Source organism: Myotis brandtii, unplaced genomic scaffold, assembly GCF_000412655.1.
Source record: "Myotis brandtii unplaced genomic scaffold, ASM41265v1 scaffold285, whole genome shotgun sequence".
Taxonomy (NCBI): domain Eukaryota; kingdom Metazoa; phylum Chordata; class Mammalia; order Chiroptera; family Vespertilionidae; genus Myotis; species Myotis brandtii.
Genome location: NW_005360891.1, coordinates 3371071 through 3395144, shown reverse-complemented (window position 1 = coordinate 3395144; position 24074 = coordinate 3371071). Strand labels below are relative to the sequence as shown.

Here is a 24074-nt window from a genome sequence, read left to right as displayed (position 1 = left end):
TTCCTCAGTTACAGCATCAAAGAAAAGGCTCAGTGGCCCCACTACATAGGGAAGTAGGATAGCCTGGTGAGATGGTTAAGCATTCTCCACCTGAAGTCAAATTTCCTGGATTTAAAGTCAAATTTAGCCACTTTTATATCTGGTGTCCTTGGGAAAGCTTTTAGCATCTTAACTCTACTTTCTCCATCTCTAAAATGAGGTCTACCTCATAGTTATTTTTGTGGATTAAAAAGTAAAGAACTTAACACATTTATTGGAAGATTTGGGATGCTCAGCAAATTAAGGTTTTTGTTAATATTTGGGGGATATTTTGGGTTCCATATCAGAAAGCTAATCTAGCGAGATAAAATTTTATCTGAGTAAATGTAGAAGCTAAAGTATTGGTATCCTTGAGCAAGCAGAGAGCGAAGAACATGGAGAAGTATGCCCTAGCCAACAGTTTGGGCTGGAAGAGTAGTGGCATGAGGTCATAGTGTCTAAGAAAACCAGCAAATCAAACTTAATTTATGGACACCTTGGATGCTCAGTAGAATAATGAGACATTGTCTATCAGCCCAGCAAAGCCCCTAGGACCTTGGATACTGTTATGGGCTGGATTGTGTCCCCCTCAAAATTTATTTGTTGGAGTCCTAATCCCAGTACCTCATAATGTGACCTTATTTGGAGAGAGGGTCTTTACAGCGGTAATCAAGTTAAAATGAGTTTTAGTAGGCTAGGCCCTAATACAGTATGACTAGTAGCCTTATGAAAATGGGGAAATTTTGATACAGCAATATAAAGAGGGGGAGAATGCCCTGTGAAGGATCATAGGGAGAAGACAGCAATCTATAAGCCAAGGAGAGAGGCCTGGAGCAGACCCTTCCATCACAGACCTTAGAGGAACTAATTCTGCTGACACCTTGGATTTTGGAATGTGAAGCAACAAATTCCTGTTGTTTATGCCACCCAGTTCACTAGCAAACCAGTGCAGATACTTAATAAAAAGTGGAGTTGGGCCCTAGCCAGTTTGGCTCAGTGGATAGAGCGTCGGCCTGCAGACTGAGGGGTCCCACATTCGATTCCGGTCAAGGCCATGTACCTTGATTGAGGGCACATCCCCAGTAGCGGGTGTGCAGGAGGCAGCTGATTGATGTTTCTCTCTCATCGATGTTTCTAACTCTCTATCCCTCACCCTTCCTCTCTGTAAAAAAATCAATAAAAATGTATTATTAAAAAAATGCACTTAAAAAAAAAAGTGGAGTTGGTGAGGATATTGGTGGTGCAGGTAGTGGGATGTGAATAAGCTAGGCCTCCCTGGATTTAAGTCACAGTCACAGACACGAAGCCAGGAAAGGTATTCAAGGGAGTTGCCAGTTTGAATGTGGTTTGATCCTGTTAGGACACAGGGAAATCAGGATCCCAGAACCTTCCTTTCCTTTAGTTTTCCAAGGGTTTTCTAGAACAGTGGGAATAATCCTCCCATTTGCTTTCCACTTGGAGTCAAAAGCACACTGAGGACTCAACATATTTAGGTAGGAACTCATATTTGGCTTGAGACTAATAGAAAGGGGAAGATATGAACCTTACTTCCTAATTTTCCATATTTGTAAATCAAACTCAGATGATAGCAAACAACAAATAGAAATATTTGCACTTTGTTTTGAATTATACAGGCCACTGAAGTTATAGATAACAAAATTCATGCACTTGGGGTGGGGGGTCCCTCAGCCTGGATTGCGAGAGGGCGCAGGCCAGACCAAGAGACTCCACCATGCACGATCAGGGCCGGGGAGGGATGCAGGAGGGCTCCAGGGCATGTCCAGCCCGTCTCGCTCAGTCCCAATCGACCAGACCCCAGCAGCAAGCTAACCTACTGGGTGCATCTGCCTCCTGCCTCTGAGCTCGCTGGGATCCCCACAGCTCTAGACCCGCCCTTGCTTCACCCTTCTATCTTGCCCATGCCTGCTCACCTTTAGGATCTGTGTGAGCCTCTAAAGCAGTGGTTCTCAACCTTCCTAATGCCGCGACCCTTTAATACAGTTCCTCATGTTGTGGTGACCCCCAACCATAAAATTATTTTCATTGCTACTTCATAACTGTAATTTTACTACTGTTATGAATCGTAATATAATATCTGATATGAAGAATGTATTTTCATTGTTACAAATTGAACATAATTAAAGCATAGTGATTAATCACAAAAACAATATGTAATTATATATGTGTTTTCCGTTGGTCTTAGGTGACCCCCCATGAAGGGTCATTCGACCCCCAAAGGGGTCGCGACCCACAGGTTGAGAACCGCTGCATTAGCATATTATGTTTTGATTGGTTGAATGGCCGACCAGATGACCACAGACTTAGCATATTAGGCTTTTATTATATAGGATTGTACAAAAGTAATTAGTAGCATGTTCATCCAGAATTTGTCAGAGGTTTATTGAGCGCTTACTATATATTAGGCTCCACTGACTTGAGGGCTTCAAAGGCAGAAAAGACTTGGTTCCTGTCCTCATGAGACTTACAGTCTAGAGAGGGATGCTGGCGGGTAAACAGAAGGCACAGCAGACTGTAACAGTTGCTGAGTAGCTCAGGGATGCTCTGAGAACACATAGTAAGGACATTATCCCAGCCTGGAGGGGATTGGAGAGCCTATGAAAGGCTTCAGGAATAGATGACTCCTGAACCAAGTCTAACAGGCCCTCCTAGCTAGGTGAACAGAGATGGAGGGAAAAGAGAGGACAACCCAGAGAGTGGGCATAACACAGGCAGTGTAATAGGGAAATGAGAGAATACGGCACATCTACAGTAACCGCAAATGATTTTTTTTAAAGAAGGTGTTAGAGAAGGAAGGAGGAAGCATGAGCAGTTATTAGAGGGTAGGGTAGGATAGAGGAAAGGTTAGTTGCAAGAAAAAAGAAGTGCAGTAGCCACATGGAGTAGAAAATGAACTAATATGGGAGAATTTATTCACTCATTCAGTAAAAATTTATTGAAATTCTAGTTATGTTTGGATGAGGGGATAGAGTGGTCATTTTTAACCTCATGGAAAAGGCCTACATTCACCTTTTGGCTGTGTCATTTCCTTGCTGTGTGCATTCTGAGCAAGTCACTAACCTGAAGTGGGAGACCTGAAACTTAATTCCCTCATTGGCAAAATGAGCTAAACCATGGTCACTCATTCTAAAAGATTCTGCCATGAACAGTGAGAAGAACATGTTCTAGTTGTGATGGGTAGAATGTGGCATTTCCCCACCATCCTAACTCAAAGTACCTGGGGCTTGAGTATACTGAGTTAGTAATTCCATGTTGGGAAAAGAGTGTTCAGCTAGCAGTCCCATTAGGCAACAATCCCCTTCTCCCAGAGTAATAAAAGTCACACATTTATGACTTGTATGAAATAAAAACCGTGAGCTTTGGTTGTTTCTGTGAAAAATCTGTCATGTCTCTGTGGAAACTGGTTTTTATCACTCAAAAGGTTACTGTAATAACTGTAGACTTTTTTACACTCATTCTTCCCTCAAGAAACAATCAGACTTTTACATCTTAGTTTATAAGCAATTATGACTCAATTGTGAAAATATTGAGTGTTGAGAGGAGAGAAACATGGCTGGCTCTGGAAAAAAATACCAAGCATACAGAATTTGTGCTGGTTTCCCCTTTCCTCCCTGGTCATGCTAAATGTCCCTTATTTCTTTCTCTACTTTAACTTGTCTTCTCATCTAGTTTGATTGCCAATGAATGACTGATGCTTATCAGCCACGAATTGTGAATTTAATAATTTCTTGTCTCCCTTACAGTAATACACAAGATATAATTATCCTCTTTTGATAGGTAAGGGCACTGAGACTTTGTAATATGAGATAACTTTCCCAAGATCATCTAACTAGTAAGTGTCAGAGTTAGGATTGGAACCTAGGCTGGTTTCCCATCAGCTCTCCCTTGTTTTTATTCTCTCTCTCTCTCTCATTGTCTGGTCTCCAATGAGTATGCTTATTGTAGGAATCAGTTTGGCACTTGTATCAGTGTTGATATATAAAAAGGTGTCAATCTTGATTTCTAAACAATAGTTCATGCTCTGTCATGGAGTTTACCCTGCCTCAGTGGTTACTGCCTTTGCATATAAGTTTGGGGGGAACTAAATCTCTTCTTTCTGCCATAACTTTAGGTATCAGTCTTCCAACATGTGTATTTATAAATCAATTAAATATTATTCTGATGGGGTAAGCATTTGCTATTTTATTTTATTTGGTTTTATTTTATTTATTTTTTTAAAATATATTTTATTGATTTTTTACAGAGAGGAAGGGAGAGAGATAGAGAGTTAGAAACATCGATGAGAGAGAAACATCGATCAGCTGCCTCCTGCACATCTCCTACTGGGGATGTGCCCGCAACCCAGGTACATGCCCTTGACCGGAATCGAACCTGGGACCTTTCAGTCCGCAAGCTGACGCTCTATCCACTGAGCCAAACCGGTTTCGGCTTTATTTGGTTTTAATGAGAGGATTACTTTGCACAATATTTGAAGACAAGTATCTTTCTCTATTGGAAATGATTATAAGCCAAAGTCAGAAAAATAATTTGTGAAGTAGATGATAAAAAAAAGCAGTGGCAGATTGAGGCTCCTCATTGACATTTCATAAGGCCATCAAGAGAAAAGGAAGTGTGGGGGGCACAGAACACATAGCAGTCAGCCAGGAGTATTTTTGTGGCCACACGACTTAACATTCTGGTGGAGGAATCAGAACAGAAACAGAAACAGAATAACTGGAAAAACCACAATAAAAATCTCTCCTCCCTGTCCCCAACCTCAGCAAATGGTATTTAACAAATAACAGCTGATGAAACAAGCCTAAAACCAGGAAGAGGAAATCAGGTTGGGGCCCTTGTACAAGGTATTGCTTAGCATGCTCTAGCATTTTTTAGCTCTGTTCCACCAACTATTCCTCTTATTTTTCACCCAAAAATGTTCCCTCTCCTCTCTCAGTTCTGTACATTAGCCTAAATCCACTAACCTGTTGGGAAAGAAGCAGCATCTCATGGGCCTGTTGTCACTTTGGAAGATGTTCCCTAGGATGAAGCTGTCCACACCAATTGAAAGGACACTCAGCGTTCACCAAACCTGTTCCCCTGTTTATGGTCAGCCATCTCCTCCTTTATCTTGGCAATACAGCTGATTTTCAGGGGATTCTCCCCATTCTAAGGAAGCCAAGACTGCCTCTCCTCTTTAAGCATCCGAGGAGAGTTTTCCTCAACTTGACATTGCCAGGGATCTGGACACCGAGCTCCAGCCCTAGGATCTTAGTGTTGGCAAGGGGTCTGCACAATATTGTATGTACATCACCAAGGGGCCTCTGAACACTTCAGGGTGAAGAGTTCAGCTTTACAGTCTGACCAGTAGAGGTGATCTGAATGTTTTCTGCTTGCCCCTAAATAAGTCTTTTCATTCTGGCATGAAGGACTGTCAAAAGATTCCCTTTCGTCTAACTGGTGTGGCTCGGTGGTTGAGCATTGATCCATGAACAAACAGGTCCCAGTTCAATTCCCGGACAGGGCACATACCCTAGTTGTGGGCTGGATCATCTCCAGTGTGGAGCAAGCAGAAGGCAGCCAATCAGTGATTCTCTCTCATCATTGATGTTTCTATCTCTCTCCCTTTCTCTTGGAAAACAATGAAAAAAAAAAAAAGATTCCCTTCCTTCTTGTTCTTGCTCACCATTGTAGTTGGTACATGTTCATCTGCACCTCCAGCCCCGATTCTACAGCCTTCTGGTCTCACATTGCCAACCCCTATTATGTCTATTAGAAATTTCAATTATATCATGGCCAAATCAAGTCCTTTACCTTCCCTGCTCAACTGGCTGGTCTGTTTCTGAATCTTTCCCAAGTCTGTTAAAAAAAAAAAGTAATCTTTGACTTGCCTGCCTGCAAATTTCTCTCCCTCCTGTTCTCTTCAATATCAACCCAACTGGGGGAAAAAAGAAAGAGAAAGCTATTACTTCTACCTTCATAGTACATCTGGTCTTAATTAATGATTTTCTGTCACTGATACTCTCCCAGTCTTTTATACCTGAGAACTGTAACCATGTCCTAGCTCAGTGGTTCTCAACCTTCCTAATGCCGCGACCCTTTAATACAGTTCCTCATGTTGTGGTGACCCCAACCATAAAATTATTTTCGTTGCTACTTCATAACTGTAATTTTGCTACTGTTATGAATTGTAATGTAAATATCTGATATGCAGGATGTATTTTCATTGTTACAAATTGAACATAATTAAAGCATAGTGATTAATCACAAAAACAATATGTAATTATATATGTGTTTTCTGGTGGTCTTAGGCGACCCCCATGAAAGGGTCGTTCGACCCCCAAAGGGGTCTCGACCCACAGGTTGAGAACCGCTATCCTAGTTGATAGTGCTAGGACTTTTCCCCTCTAATCCTCTGGATATCATGCAGTCACACATTCCTCAAGGCAGTGTTTTCCTTGGGGACATCCAATATCTCCTGAATCAGCTCCAAATGCTTTGCTCATTTTTAAGATGTTATGTAACCTTCTTTAAATTTATCAAATTTCATTTCCTGTGTCCTTAAACATAAATTAGTAAGGCCGATATTACTTCCACCATTTGAAATGTCAGCTCTTTGTAGCTGATAATCAAGAAATGCTTATTGATTTTATAATATTCTAAAATACCTAATTTCCTTCTTGACCAGCTGTAGTAGGCAGAGAGTAATGGCCCCCTAAAATGTCCACTTCCTAAATCCCTAGAATCTATAAATATATTGTATTATATTATGTTATATTATATTATAAAAGGACTTTGCTGATATGATTGAATATCTTGAGATGGGGAGACTATCCTGGACTCTCTATTATCACAAAGATCCTTCTAAGAGGAAGGTCAAAGTCAGAGAGGAGATGTGATCTCAGAAGCAGATGGAGAGTGGAGGAGGGAGGGAGAGAGACAGAGAGGTGGGAAGAATGAGAGGGAAGTTTGAAGGTGTGATGCTGATGGCTTTGAAAATGGAGAAAGGAATGCAGGTGGTATTTAGAAGCTGAATAAAGGCAAGGAAACAGATTATTTTCTAGAATCTATTCTAGAGGCTCCTGAAAGAAAGCTTATTAAGAGTCACAAGCAACTATACACATAAAAGTTCATAGAGAGGTCTGCAGTTTTGTTCCCTGAGTTATTATGCTCAGTATGGCATTTAATTTGATACATTAGCCCTGCTGACACTTTTATTTTAGGACTTCAGACCTTGAGAACATTAAGATAATGCATTTGTGTTGTCTTAAGCCAATAAGTTGTAGTAATTTGTTACAGCAACAATAGGTTTCTAATGTACCTGGGTAAGGCACAATCAGTGGCAAGTCTTTAGCAATGAAGTTGATTATGTAATCTATTTCTGGATGGAAAGCAAAGTTAATAAAATAGTTGAAGGAAAAGAGATTTACCTGATAGGGTAAATGCTCACTTACCTGATAGGGTCATAGTGTACTTATTTCTAGCTTTAAGTATCACCTGCATTCAGCTAATGCAGCCTGACTCTCAATCAGTGGTTCTCAACCTTGGCTGCACATTAGAATCACCTGGGAATCTTTTCAAAATCCTGATTTCTGGGCCTCATCCTCCGAAAATTCTGTTTCTTTGTTACTAATGTTGTGGCCCCACCCCATAACAACTGTACCTACCTCTGTGTGCACATGTTGCACATTTCACAATTGGGCATAAAAGTAGAACTGTGGGTAGGGCCAGTGCATATAGTGGGTCAATGAAAACTCTTGCTTGCTTACAGTTTTTCAAGCTATTTTCAAGGTCCAGTAATACCATGTCATTTCATTTATTAATCAAAAATGAGGATTTGCCTTTGTGACCATATGAAGAACTCTGCTCAGAAACCTCTACATACTTTTCAACTTCTAGGGGTTCAAAGTTCAAATTTTTCAAGGTTGTCTGAATTTCTTTGGAAAGAAATAACCTTCACACCAAAAAAAATGTTTTTAATTAAGAGTCTATTTCATTGTTAATAATATTCTAGAAAAGCTCATGTTCTACATGCTGTTTTTCTCATCATTTGTGTTGTGGTTTTGTTTCTCAAAAAGTTCAAACTAAATCAACCCAGATACAAGTAATAAACTTTCAGTAACTTGTGAACTTTCCATACTCTCTAACATTTATAAAAATTTCTCTAGGAATAAGCAGTCAGATGTTGGCATAATTCCACAACTTGTTATATTCTGCTATACTGGGTAGGAAGTTTGAAATGTTATTTGTAGCCGCTTACTCCTCATAATTGCTAACAGTTATTGAGCACTTACTGTACATGAGACTCTGAACTAAGCATTTCACATTTATTGGCATGTGTGATTCTCAAAACAGCTCTGTGATATAGTGTGGTGGCTTGATTGTATTAATAGCTCCGGTTTTTCACATATCCCCTGTCAGTCTGTTTGGGCTGCTATAAAAAAAAATGCCACAGACTAGGTAGCTTATAAACATCAGAAATTTAGTTCTCAGTTCTGGAGACTGGGAGGCCAAAATCAAGACACCAGCACAGTCATGTTCTTAGTTGAGGGTCCTCTTCCTGGTTCATAGCTGGCACCTTCTCGCTGTGTCCTCACATGGTAGAAGGGGCTAGAGATCTCTCTGGACTCTTTCATTAGAGCACTTAATCCCATTTTTTGTTTGGGGAAAAAAACCATGATGGCATCATTTATATAATCAACCTATGTATAGTTTATTCAGAGTCTGTCACTATTGTGCATTGGTTCAGAAAAATATCATTTTGGCACGGTTGTGTTTTAAGGTAATGACACCATTGGCTTACTTCAATTAGCATCATGGCCAAGGAACACATTATGTTAAACAGTGAGATTAATAATTATTTCTTAAACAACAGACATTGATGGCTTCTGGGGAAGCTATTAACAGCAGCTCTATTTCACCTGTGCCTGTTCAAGAATGTTATAATCATTTTAGCCATTAATATAGTACTTTTCAATCAGGAATGATATAGAAAATGCTTTGCTTCAACCCTTTCTGTCCAATTGCTTTTTCATGACTTTCTCCTCCAAAATTAGAAATAAAATCAAAGCCTAGTCATTATGTGGGATCATGATGCTATAGATTAGGCTGCCTTTTTTTTAAATCTGTATCTCAAATTGGGATGGTTTTAGAAGATCAGCTTACAGTATAATGGAGAAAGTAAGAAGCTACTTATCCTTTTGAAGTTGGCAGGTAAGTTGATTGCCTGTAACTCTGAGTGCTATTCAAAACCAACAAATTTTGCTTTCTGATTATAATACATATTCATTATAGAAAGCTTTGGAAGAAAACACAAAATTACAAAGAAAAATAGTAAAAAATAGAGAATGATGCCTTATTGATAGAGTTAATTCTCCGCATTTTTATTTTAAGACCATGTGTTTTGTTGGTATTTTCAGGGACAGTCTACTGTTGCCGCTGTTATTAGCCTGTGCCAATGCTGCCTGCCAGTCTGGACTGGTGTCTTTCCCTCTTATCTGGCATCTATTTCAACAGCCACTACACTCATGGTTGACCATTAGGAGGGCTCATCTATCATGTGAACTCATCCACAGTTTGGTTTTGTGCATAATCCTGCATGGAACTATCTTCTGTCCTACTCTGAATATCCCTCCCTAAGATCTTTGGATTACAATGAGCATTCCTCCAAAGTGAGGGGACTTCTGAGGGCAGGTAGCTCCTCAAGTCCACCAGTCTGGATGGTCAATTTGGGTGTAAAATCAACTAATCTCATCGATCTGCAGCCTAAGCCAATCATCTCCTTTGCTAGTTTCTATCCAAGCCTTCTTCTTCATCTCCTTCTCAGAAAGTTCTGCTCATTAAGAGATTTCATAAACTTCACTCCATCTTTATCTTCCATGTGACCTCTTAGCTAGTTTCTTAGATCTGTGAGGGAGAATTCAACTGCTCTCAGGGAACACTGGGTTAGCATGATATAATAATGAATAGTTTATACTTGACACTGTGCCTGGCACAGTGAAAACTCAAACTCAATGAATGTTAGCAAATATAATAATTTGTAGGAGAAATTTCAAGTTGGAGGATTCATGTATCATCCAAATGAATATACAAGGGTTGGCAAAAATAGGTTTACAGTTGTGAGTATGTAAAACGCAGTCTATTCTTGTATTATTATTTATTTATTATTGTATTATTTGTTTGTATTACATAAACTTACTTTCTTACATCCCTGTATATTCAGTATACAATTAGAAATACAAAAACAGATTTAAAAAATACATAAGCATTTAATTAGCTGAGAATTACCTTAAAATTATCTTACCCAGCCTCCTTTAATAGCTTGAATAATCCTAGAGAGCCATTGCCATGGCTGGCAAAACTCCATTGGTCTATGTACTTTCATCTTTACTCAGAAGACATACATGACTAATGTTCATTCTTTTTTAAAAAAAAATTCTTTATTGATTAAGTTATTACATATGTGTCCTTATCCCCACATTACCCCCATCACCCCCACTCTAATGCTCATTCTTTAATAATCTATGGTGTCCAACAAAGAAAAATGTGCAATAGGTTTAGAATTGATTAATTTAATTTAGCTGCTGAGTTGTACATTTTTTGAGAGCCAAGAATGCACTTTACTCATCTATCTAGCTTCCAAAGCTCCTAAAAATAGATAGGTCTTTAATAAATAGAAGACCTAAAAATAGATAGGTTTTTAATAAGTATTTAGTGAGTGAATGAACCCATTCAATTTATTGATATTGTTAAACTATAATCTGTTTTTAGGCACAATTAAGCAGATTCTGTAGCATAGTCAGTGCATTAACAGTGACACTTTTAACATTGGGATAGAAACACTCTCCGGATATGTGAACATTAACTAACTTGATTGTCTTTGGACTTCAGTGCTGTTTTTGTTCATTTTTGTGCTTCATAATTCAGGTTATACACATGTTCATGCCTGAGGTAAAAAAAAAAATACCAGGCATCCACCCATATTCCAAGTGAAGTCCATTGTATACATTGGAGAATATCACAGGGGTGGGTTCTTCTAATATTGTTTCATCAGATTAAACATCGTACATTTTGTCTTATATTGTAGCTGGCTTTCTTGGTTACAGGCACACAGAATATCCCTTTCGCAAACAAGCTCTGTTTCTTGTAACTCACCATCTCCTTTTTGATTCCTTAATTCCACTGGCAATTTGGAGCAGCCTGCTTACTCATGTTGTGTCTGCAGCTCTGGAATCTTAGCCCTTGAGTCATGTAATTTTGGAAATCTTTGCTTTCTCTCTTATATATTAACAGCAATCAGGTAGCCCCTTAAGACCTTCTTGGAAATATCCCAAAATATCTTGGTTTTTATTTTGTATTTAGTTTGAAGGAATTCCAGTTAAGTTAGCCTTGGATTACTAAATGTGATGGGCTTCCCAACTGAAGACAGACTCAGAGATCTCTAGTTTGGCAAACCAGCACCATTGGCGGCAATTTGTGGGTTTCCTAAATGTCACACAATCAATTTGTGCTACCAAGATTCCAAAATCACAATTTAACTTTTTATTCCAAGGAAAACTTTTCTTTGCAACAAATATTTAGTAATAGTAATTTTTTACCTATTCAGTTTATCAATGAAAGGATGGATTCCAAAGTAGAAAAGGAAAGGATTAAAGATTTGTTGAATATAAGTATATTTTAATGAGACTGTAGCAATAATTGAGGAATGGAATTTATAGAACATTTTTAAATAAATATATTCAATACATTCTTATTAACCTTCTACACAAAGGATACATTACTAAGTCATTAGGAAAGCAAGAGTGACTAAGACCCACTTTTTTAAAGAAGCACTGTCTAGTTGGAATAGTAGACAAGTAAATAGATAATTTCAATAGAGTGTAAGTGCTACATCAGGAGTAATACTGAGTATGATAAAAACACAAAGAGGAGACCTCCTGGAAGATGTTATATGTACGCTATAATAAAAAAGAGGGAAGTAAATTAGCCAAGAAGAGAGGAATGCATTTTGAGCATTCTAGGCAGAGGAAGCAACTGTACAAAGATTATTCTAAGCAATGATGGACTTGTCTTAGAAGATCTCCCACATAATTTGCTAGTTATGGTAGATTATAAAAATGGTCACAGATTCTTCCCTTCTTTGTATCCAAGCCCTCACAATGTGAGATTACACATCTTCCCATAAAGAGGTGGAGCATATTTTTTTAACCTCTTGAATGTGGATAGGCCATGTGACTTGCTTTGGCTAAAGGGACATAAGCAAATGTGATACTAGCAGAGATTTGATCAGTGCTTATACATTGGACCCTGCCTCTTGCTGAGCTAGAGCCCTGAGATCATCGTGCTTATGAACCTGAGCTACCTGCTCTGGGAAAGAGATTCCCTGGTGGAGAACTGAGCCATCCTGACCAGCTGCTAAATATGTGAAGGAAGCCGTCTGCAGGAAGAAAAATAAGCCCTCTCCCCTAGGTTCTTAATCCCCAGAACCTAGGAGTATGGTACCTTATATGGCAAAAGAGACTTCGAAGATGTGATTAAATTAAAAATTTTGAACAGAGATTATTCTGAGTTATTGGGAGAGGGGGGGGTCATTGTAATCACAAGGGTTCCTATGAGAGAGAAAGAGACAGAAGGATCAGAGTTAGAGAAGGAGATGTGAGAATGGAGATTTGAAGAGGCTTCACTGCTAGCTCTGAAAGTGGAAGGAGGGCCATGAGCCGAGGAATGCAGGCAGCCTCTAGAACAGCGGTTCTCAACCTGTGGGTCGCGACCCCTTTGGGGGTCGAATGAACCTTTCACAGGGGTTGCCTAAGACCATCGGAAAACACATATATAATTACATATTGTTTTTGTGATTAATCACTATGCTTTAATTATGTTCAATTTGTAACAATGAAATTGGAGGTCACCACAACATGAGGAACTGTATTAAAGGGTGGCGGCATTAGGAAGGTTCAGAACCACTGCTCTAGAACCTGGAAAAGGTGAGGAGACAGATTTTTCTTTAGAGAATTCAGAAGGAATGCAATTTATGCTGATATCTGAGTTTAGCCCAGTTGAGACTTGTGACATTCAGAACTATGAAATCATAAATCTGTGCTGTTTTAATAAGTTTGTGGTAATACGTTACAGCAGCACTAAGAAACTAACATACTCTGCTAGATCATCGAGCTGACAGCCAACCTGCTAGCTGCCCATAGATACTTGGCAGAGCCCAGCAGAGATCGGTTAAGCTGGTACAGAGCAGAAGAGTCACCTACACTACTACAGGATAGTAAATGATACTAAACAGCTGTTGTTCTAACTCACTAAGTTTTGGGTGATTTTTTACACAGTTTGCTGATTTACTGATCTGTAAGTTCAAAATTAAAAATGTAAATCAGTGCTGGCTGGGTGATTCAGTTGGTTGAAGCGTCATCCCATACACAAAAAGGTTTCAGGTTCGATCCCTGGTCGGGGCGCATACCAGACAACCGATCAATGTTATCCTTCCTCTTTCTCTCCCTCTCCCTTCCTTGCTCTCTCTCTCAAAAAAATAAATAAATAAATTATTTAAATGTTCATACTACCCAAAGCAATCTATAGATTCAATGCAATTTCTATCAGTTACCAATGGGGTATTTCACAGAACTAGAACAAATATTCCAAAAATTTATATGGTACCACAAAAGATCTTGAATAGCCACAACAATCTTAAGAAAAAAGAACAAAGTTGGAGGAATCATGCTACCTGATACTAAACTATACTACAAGGCCATAGTAATTAAAAGAGCATGAAAACAGACATATAGATCAATGGAACAGAATAGAAACCCCAGAAATAAACCCATACCTTTATGGTCAATTAACATTTAACAAAGAAAGCAAGAACATACAATGGTTTAACATAGTCTATTCAATAAATGGTGTTGGCAATATTGGGCAGATACATGCAAAAAATGAAACTAGACTAACTTCTTATACCATACATAAGAATAAACTCAAAGACTTAAATGTTAGACTCAAAACCATAAACCCCTAGAAGAAAATATAGGCAGTAAAACCTCAGACATTTCTCGTAACAATATTTTTTCTGACATATTGCTTCTGGCAAGGGATACAAAAGAAAAAATAAACAAATGAGACTAAATCAAACTTAAAAGGTTCTGTATAGCAAAGGAAACCATAAAAAATGAAAAGACAATCCATTTAATGGGAAAACATATTTGCCAGTGATACATCTGATAAAGGACTAATTTCCAAAATTTGTAAAAAAAAAAAAAAATTGTAAAACTCAACACCTAAAAGACAAACAATCCAATTGAAAAAAATGGGCAAAGGCTTGAATAGATATTTCTCTAAAGAGGACATACAAATGGCCAAGCCAATAGACTTATGAAAAAGATATTCAACATCACTAATCATCAGAAAAATGCAAATGAAAACCCCAATGAGATATCACCTTATACCTGTCAGAATGGCTATCATCAATGAATCAACAAACAGTAAGTGCTGGCGAGGATGTTAAGGAAAAGGAACATTTGTGCACTATTGGTGGGAGTGCAGACTGGTGCAGCCACTGTGGAAAGCAGTATGGAGTTACCTCAAAAAATTAAAAATGGAACTGCCTTATGGCCCAGAGACTACACTACTGGAAATTTATCCAAAGAAACCCAAAACAGTAATTCAAAAGAATATTTACATCCCTATGTTCATTGCAATGTTATTTACAATAGCCAAGATTTGGATTAAAGATTTTAATCTGCACAAATGTCTATCAGTAGATGAGTGGATAAAAAAAGCTGTGGTACATTTATGCAATGGAATATCACTGTACTGTAAAAAAGAAGGAAATCTTACCCTTTGTGACAGCATGGAGAGAATTATGCTAAGTGAAATAAGCCAGCCAGAGAAAGACAGGTACCATGTGATTTCATTCATATGTGGAATCTAATAAACAAAATTAACTACAGCAAAATAGAAACAGACTCATAGATAGAGAGCATGCTGACTGCTGTTGTGGGGATTGCTGGGAAGGGTTGGAGGGATAGAGCAAAAAAGAAAAAAAGGAGAAAAAACTTATGGACACAGACAACCATGTGGTGATTGCCAGTGGGAGGGGGTGAGGGGTGGAGAAGGGATAGGGGGGATAAATAATGATGTATGAAGATTTGACTTGGGGTGGTGAACACACAGTACAGTGTATAGATGCACCTGAAACCTGTATAATTTTGTTAAACAGTGTCACCCCAATAAATTCAATAAAACAAAAACTAGCTAGGCCTGGTTTGTGTTACTGCTATACTGTGAGCTCCATGAATGCAATTTGAGAAATCCTTTTCATTACTTGTTATAAATGTTAGCTACCCTGATATTTTGGAAGCATGATAGGAAAGACATTTGCTTATCTCTAGATTTATCTTTTAAATTTCTGGCATTTTATAGACACTTAAAAGAAAGCTTCTATGTTGATTATTATTTCATTGAAACAAGTCACATAAGCCTAGAACTGTTTACAGAGAGTCTCCATGCCTAAGATCATTACTTGTCTTGCTCTCTACTCAGCTAAGACTAAGTCATCTCTATGGAATGCCAAAGGAAGACATTCTATCCTTTGTTAAGGGACTTGACTGACCACAGTTATATTATTATGCCTATGTCTGTTGAAAAATTCCAGGGAAAGAGAAGGAATCACATGGGATTTTGGCTTGAATCAAATGAAACCAGTTTGGAATGTAAAAGCAAAGAGAATTTGAGCAGTGAAAGAAATTTCACAACTATTAAAATATCAATTTTACTGTGAACTTTTTCCTTTTTTGGATGTCCTATAAGTTGTACATACAGTGGTATACTTTTTAGAATAAGGATCTTGGTGTTGCAAAACATAACTTGTGTTACATGATATCTAGTTGCTTTAAGTCCCAGTACTGTAATATATCAATTTTCTATATTATATAGATATATTTTTTACTGTCACTATTATACATGATTCTTGGGGTCTATGGACATCAATTCTATGATACTGTCACCAGAATTATTAATTTTCTGCCCCTCTTTCTTTCCTCTCCAGCCACCAGTTATTCTCTCACCCTGAGTGGATGCAAGACCTACCTTCACTGCTTTACCACATAGGCTACTGAACATGGTGGAAGTAAAATTGTATAAGCACACACTGAAACTACTGCAAGGTTAGTAATTTCAAGTTCAGCTGGGCTCTCACTGCCACGTGGCAACCCTTTTACTTGATGCTGGTTAATAGCCTGAACTCTCTCTTTTAGTAGTTAACTTTGCTTCAACCTTAACAAAGAAAATAGAAGCTGTCAGATGCTAATATTTTCCCTTCCCTACATTATAAAACTGCCCATAGTAACGTCCATTCTACTTTTTTGTTTTAAGGGAAAATGAGCTGCTATTTATTAGCTATGTGCTACATATCCCCAGCCAAACCTCTCCCCTGAACTCCAGACTCACACTTTTTATTGCCTACTAAACATCTCCATTGGGTATCAAATAGGCTTCACAAACTCAACATGTTCCAAACAAAACTGCTATTCTTCCTTGGCAAATTGTGCTGTTCCATTGTATTCCCCATGCCAGTTAATGGTGACGCCATCCTTTTAGTTGTTCAGTTCCCAAATTTTGGAGTCATTCTTGCCTGCCAAATCACTCTCATCTCTTGTTTGGATTATTACAATAACCTCCTAATTTGTCCTCTTGCTTCTGCCCTTCTGGCCCTACAATCCATTCTCAACAGAATAGCTGGAGTCATTCTGTTCAAAATCAGATCACAGGTTCCTTCCTAAACTTTCCATTGTGTTTTCATTTTGCCCCAAGAAAAAGCCCAAATCTTCACAATGGCCCTTAAGCTCTAACAAGAGTTTCCCATTGCATCTTTGACCCTATGGCTGACTATGCTCCTCACTCATCTACCTCCCTGCTCTTCCTTGAATATGATAATGAGGGTCTTGCTTTAGCCTTGGACCTTCACATCTGTTGTTTTCTGCCTGCAAGTCTTCCCCAGAATATCTGTTTTGCCTGCCTTTCCTTTCCTTAGCTCAGCTATTGTTCAAATGTTTTATTCTCAGAGAGTCCTTTCTGATCACTTTATTTAAAATTGCACCCACTCACTTAATCCTACTGACTATGCTCTGTTCCCCTTTCCTGTCTTATTTTTCTCCTTAGTGCAGTGGTTCTCAACCTTCCTAATGCCGCGACCCTTTAATACAATTCTTCATTTGTGGTGCCCCCCAACCATAAAATTATTTTTGTTGCTACTTCATAACTGTAATTTTGCTACTGTTATGAATTGTAATGTAAATATCTGATATGCAGGATGTATTTAGGCGACCCCTGTGAAAGGGTCATTCGACCCCCAAAGGGGTTGTGACCCACAGGTTGAGAACCACTGCCTTAGTGCTTACCATGACCAAACATTGTGTATAGTCACTTCTTTTGTTTATTGTCTCACTTCTTCTACCACAATCTCTATATATAAAAAGCCAGTGACCAGAACACCATAACGACCAGAAGAACCCGTCGCTATGACGCCCACTGGGGCCAGCAAACCAGCTCAATCGGGGGTGGGGTGGCTGGCCAACCTCCCACGGCCCCTTCCTTGGCTGCTGGGCCCTGATCAGCCCCCCACCCCATTTGGGGGCAGGGCCAACCACCCACAACCCCTCCCCATGGGTGGCCCCACCCCAAATCGGCCCCCCCAACCCAAAATGGGGGTGGGGCCCACCGTCCAATCACCTGTGGCCCTCCCCCCAGCCAGCCCAGCCCTGATTGGGCCCCGATTGGGGCCCGGCCGGCCAGACCCCACCCGTGCATGAATGCATGCACTGGGCCTCTAGTGTAAGTATAAAAAAAGGGATTTTTGTTTGTTTTTTTACTGCTATATTTTCCAGAGCTTATGATATTACTTGGTACATAATAGAAGCTCAATACAGACTTGTTGAATGAATGAATGTTTTTTTCCTTGCTATGAAACTTCTTTGTTTATACACTTTGTTTATAAAGTCAATCTCTACTGCTTCTTTTAGGAATTGATTCATCAGCCATTCCCAAAATTTCCTGTGTTTTCCTCTCTACCTCTCACCTAATCAGTGTTTTCAGCCTTTATAAATATAGTTAAATATCACTAATATATTTTTTTAAATCTTCTGTGTCATTTTTAGTTCAGGCTGATATTCTATGAAAATTAAAACAAAGAAACACAAAATAAAAATATTATAGAAAAGATGGGATAGGATGGAGATAAAAAGTGAATTTAAAAAAAAGTCAGAAATTGGAAAGTAAATGGGAGCAAGTGGAAGGATGAAATAGAATCTCATCTGAGGGCAACTGTAGCCCTGAACACATGGAGGAAGGAGCTTCAGAATGTGCGTGTGTGTGTGTGTGTGTGTGTGTGTGTGTGTTTGTTTGGGAAACTGTCCACTAATTTTTCTGGTGATGCCCAGAGAGCACTTAGACTCCCCATTGACAGAAAGAAAGGGCAGGAAAGAGAAGTGAGGCTAAAAAATGGGGTTTTTACATGAGTTTATGGAAAGCTGTATCACTCCATTCACCCAATTCCTCTTCCCATGCTTATACACAGAAATGTTCACTGCAGGGCTAGTGAATATGCCAAGACATAGTGTACTTTTGAATTTTTTAGATCATGAGTATATATTATTTTGAAATATTACGTATTAAAGTTAGCAGAGAAAAAGGCAGAATAGAGTAGCATTTACTAGCATAGATCAGGCACCGCACTGCCTGGTTATGCATCTCAAGTATGCTTCTTACTATCTGGATAACTTCAGGTAACTTAGTTTTTATCTCAGTTTTCCCATTTGTAAAGTGGGCATAATAGAAGTGTTTTTCTTATGGGTTGCTGTGAAGATGAAGTTAACTAACATAACGTGCTTAAACCAGTGTCTAATTATGTGCCTGGAAAAAATAAAAACAAAAAACAAACAAACAAAAAATCCCACACACCATGATCCAACTCAGTCTGTTTTATTTCCTCTAACTTGACCCATGTCTACTTTCACTAATAATTCTGGGTTTGGCACTCTTGTGAGGAAGAAGAATAAGGCTTTAGTTTGAGCAATTGTTTGGGGTTTCTGAAGGAGGAGCAGGGGATGGAGGAAATTTTAATTTGATTGGATGTTTAAAAAATGCAACATGTTTATGATCAATACCTTGCTGCTATTCATACTTTGAAAGACCTCTGTCCCTTTTATTCAGTCTTTTTCCTATCCTAAAAAATTTTAAGGGGAAAAAAAAAGGCCTACTTCCTCCACAAAGCCTTTTATTAAACCCCTGGAGCATTTAGAATTCTCCCTACTCTCGTGCATATATTATTTGTTTATCACATTTAGCCCTATTTTATTTATTTATTTATTTAATCATTCATTCATTCATTCATTCATTCACATCTTTATCATTGAGAGTATTACAGATGTCCCCACCTCACCCCAGGCCTTCACCACCCTATTGTTTGTGTTCATGGGCAATGCATATATGCATATACATTCTCTGCTTAATATCTTCTTGTTCCCCCTTACCCCCCCTAGCCCTTCCCCTCTGAGCTTCCTGTCTGTTTCATGATTCCACACCTCTGGTTCTATTTTATTCATCAGTTTATTGCATTAATTAGATTCCATATATAAGTAAGATCATGTGATATTTGTCCTATTTTATATTATATGGTCTAATTATTAGAACTACAGAAATTAGTACTTTATTGTATGATACCATATGCAGAATATATTTTACTAATCACTATAGGTTTTCAGCATATGTTTATTGGTAACAGTTTTTATAATGAACATTGATTTTTCCCTTGACCTGATCTTTCTGAATAAGGCTTGTGCTTTCTTCTTTTCACAGCTAAACCATTAGAGATAAAAATTTGCATTCAATAGTTGTGTGTTTCTATTCCATAGCTCCTCTATTCCTTAACCCTCTGTAAATTGCTTTAATCCCTTTATTCTGCTAAAACCACTCTCATTGGGGTGTGCAGTGGCTTCTTAGTTGCCAGGAGCAAATATGTATTTTAGTCCTTACTTAGCTTAATAGTTCAACATCAACATCTTGACCACCTCTTGAATCCTCTTGAAACTTCCTGAATCTTCTCTGTTGGATTCAAGAAAAATTTATTCTGGCTCACCTCCCACCTCAGTCCATTTCTTCTCAGTCTTCTTCACAGGCTCAATGTCTAAGAAGACCTTTTGTAGGTCTTTCATTCCACAGTTGGTTAATATAAATATTGGAAATACAATTTATAATGAATGGAAAATGTTCTTAAGAATTAAAACACTGTGGTGCAATGTAATATATCTACTACATTCTAGGGAAAAGAGCATTATTGAGATAATAGCATAGTGTCGAGCATCCAGAATTGTGGAAGAATATTTCTCTGATTAAGTTAAAAGACAAATTTTTTATGTTCGGGGGTACAATTAAAAAGAACACTTGCAAAGTCAAAACATCACTAAGAAAAATAATTTAAATACAGTTCTTAGAGAACTCACCTCATGGAAGTTCTCTCTCACTCTCCTGTGCTCCCCCAAACAGTATTCTGTAGAGTAAATAGATTCGTAGTGCACCAATTATACGTCATCGGAAGGTGCTGGTATGGGAGAGAGAACTCTTATTCCTCACTCCTCTTGTCCTTCACAAGGAATTTTTCCCTCTCAGTCCCTCTCTCTATTGCCTAGAGAGGCAGAGTAATCTAAAGCTTGGTGAGATTTGGAGGAGGATCTGGCAAGAGTCGTTCCTTTCTTTCTATTTCATCTTGGGGATCTGTCTGCTTGCAAAGAATCTGCTCTGATAGATCAGGTGGAAAGCTTAGTGATAAAGACCCTGCACTTGCTTTTTATTCAGAGGGAATAGGTGAGAACATTTGCTCAATTCTAGGGGTTCAGAATCAGGAAGTCCATTGTTGCTACATGTTCTCCAAAGGCCCTCTTTTGGTCCCCATCTGCCTCACTCTTTGTCTATCTCGATTCAGAATTCAGGCAGGGAAAACAGGGTAGTTATTTAATTGTTCCCTCAAGTGCCAATATTATCTTCCACAGAGTCACTTCCCACTATTTGTAGCAACATGCACCAGAGAAAATATAATTTCACAGACATATTGTTCTACCTGACAGTAGCTCACAATAGAAGCCTTTTCTTCTTATTTTCTTAAGTTTGAGACAGTCACTCTTAGAATGATTTCATTGTCCCAAAGGGACCAGTGCATCCCCATGCGATGTATTTACCATATCCATCTCACGGTGGAGGATTCAACTAGAATTCTTGTGGTCACATATTCTTGTTCCCTATTTTTATCATGCAGATAACAAAACAAAGATCTACCACCTAATGAAGTAGGAAAAGATGAGTAGTAAGTGCAAGGAAAGTTCTGCTTTCTTTATTAGAAAATTAAATATTGTCTGATATCATAGAGTTCTCCACATTTCTAGAATTTTCTTATATCCAATCTGAATGAAACCAATTTTCTCCAAACTCTAGATTTCTTTTTTCTGAAACCATTTCTATGAAAATAAACTTTGGTGAAATCGGGCTCAGAATACATGACAAATGAAAACCTTTTAAGGTTTTTCTCTGCTACATAATAGTAATAAAATGGATTTTATAGTATTCACTTGAGGATATTAAAATGTTAAAATCTTTTATAGACAGTTCTAAAAGAATACCTAATTTATATGTAAGGGAAATCTTGAGTTATTCCAGGTTAGTGGAAGAATGCCTGGCACAGTTAAAAACTAAAACTCTTAAGGTTATCCTTCTGAGCCATACGTGGTCCAGTTAGCTCAATTTAGCAACAATTTGCAGAGTAACTGCCATGTGTGTTAGAAACTGAGCGGGTGGTGGTGGTGGTGTTTAAAGATTAACCAGACCTGGTCCTTGTCCCAGAGATTCTTATTCATAAATGGGAGAGGCAGATGTGAATTCAACCAATCTACTGTCTGATCCTCCTCTTCTGAGGTACCAGAATAGCCAACCTAGGTTTTGGCCAAATGGGTTAGTGCTAGGCTTGGATTCCTAAGCCTTGAATTTGGGCTGGTAAGTACGCTGAAGTATCCAGGACTGGGGAATATTAGTTGGTAAATAAAACAAAACCAAAACAACTACAACACAAACATGTCCTTGGAACATTCTAAGGTTCTATCACTTTCAGACTTTAGGAATAGAATTTAGTCACTATAAATTGAAATGCAAAGGACCAACTATCTGGTGGATACAAGTACCAAGTAGAGAGTGAGAACAAGGCAGAAGAAAAGTGAGAGGACACCGAATCATGGTAGGGAGCAGGCTGGCCACCCTGGGACTCATTCTGATGGCTGCTGGCCATTTAAGCTGTGACCTAAAGGCTTGAGTTGGGAGGATACCAGCCAAGCACGAGATCATCATGGTGTAGAGGAGGACAGAGAATTTAGCAAATCATATAAGTTAGTTGTTATTCTCATCAAGTTCTGTTTTTACGACTGATGCATGGAGCTCCCCCTAGATCAGTGATGGTGAACCTTTTGAGCTCTGCATGTCAGCATTTTGAAAAACCCTAACTTAACTCTGGTGCCGTGTCACATATAGAAATTTTTTGATATTTGCAACCATAGTAAAACAAAGACTTATATTTTTGATATTTATTTTATATATTTAAATGCCATTTAACAAAGAAAAACCAACCAAAAAAATGAGTTCACGTGTGTCATAGGTTCGCCATCACTGCCCTAGATGATGCAGGATTATGTAGAGAAGGGGTACCTAAAATAAGCAGGAACATCGGCATATCCATACACTTTTTGGTCTTCCCGTATTCACTTTCTTTTATGTCATGTGTGTACCTCTAGATCTGGGGGTGCGTGAGACCAGCCCCCCTACAAACCATTAAGAATGAGAAAGGTGGGTGGGTCTCCAAAGGGAGCTCTGGAATGCTGTTTCACAATTTAAAAGGGGCAGATCTCAGACTGGCAAAGCCAGATGTTCTCCACAAAGAGGAAAGTCAAGATATCAGATCAACTGAAGACAAGGATTGTGAGGAAGAAAGAAGGCATCTGACTTTACCAACAATCCTGAATGTGATAAAGGAAGGCAGCAGGCTGTTACAGAGAAGCTTTGCAGCCAGGCAGACACCAATGTGTATCCTGGTGATGCTACTTAGTGATTTTGTAATTTCTGGCAAATCAAATAATCTCTCTGAACCTCAGTGGTAAAGTCACAATTATAATTCCTTCCTAAAAACTTGAATATGAGGATTAAACCCTCACCCTGGTACATTGGTAGTTATTATTATTAGCAACCTTCAAGAGAATGGTCATTTTAGTTATTTCAGTTGTGGGGAATGCAAGCCAAAAAAAGAAGAAAGAAAAAAATGGAGAGGAAGTAAAAATATGTATATAGCTCTGATAAAAAAAGATTATTAAATGAGAGAAAACAGAGAAATTGGATGATGGCTAGATTAGATGGCAGCAAGCTAAATGTTTTTACCGCCCCTCCACTCTGTGAAAATAAAGAGGCTTGGCAGAAATAACTCAGAGAAAAGATTATGGAGAAAGAAGATAAATGACAGAAATCTACAAGTCACTTAAAGTTTCAAGTGAAGGAAAGATCACTTCTCCAAAACTAAAGGTAAAGACAAGATAACAGCCACTTGGTATCTTCATAAGCCATCTCAAGCATTAACTCTTCTGTCAAGTTCTTGATATCTCCAGCTAGGCTCAATTGCTGCTCCCTCAGGCCCTCACTGTCCCTGACACACCTCCTACTGCAGCCTTTACCACATTGGAATATGAATGTCAGTATCGTAAGTGCCAAACATGGTTCTTAATCTGTATTACCTATTCACTAAATGTCATTGAATGAATGAATGAATGAATGAGCACAAATAACTACTTTATTTTTCTTCTAAAAACCCTACTTCTAGTGACTTGAATCTCTTGGGTGATTTGACTGAGAACACTAGTATCCAGCCCATTGTTTTTATACTGGGACATGTGAAAGACAGTTTTATCTTAATAACTGGGTTCAATTTTCATCTTTCTAATGGACCCAGAAGAGCCATTGTCCTCCTCCTTGCTGAATTGCAC

At 38.5% G+C, this 24074-nt stretch overlaps 1 long non-coding RNA gene across 1 annotated transcript in view; it reads left to right on the top strand.

The window, feature by feature from the left end:
- The window catches only part of LOC102246546, a 301492-nt gene that overhangs the window by 98977 nt on the left and 178441 nt on the right, over nucleotides 1-24074 (top strand). The window contains exon 4 of the long non-coding RNA XR_001362641.1: nucleotides 16061-16178. This is a non-coding gene — a long non-coding RNA (uncharacterized LOC102246546). The remainder of the gene's footprint in view (nucleotides 1-16060; nucleotides 16179-24074) is intronic.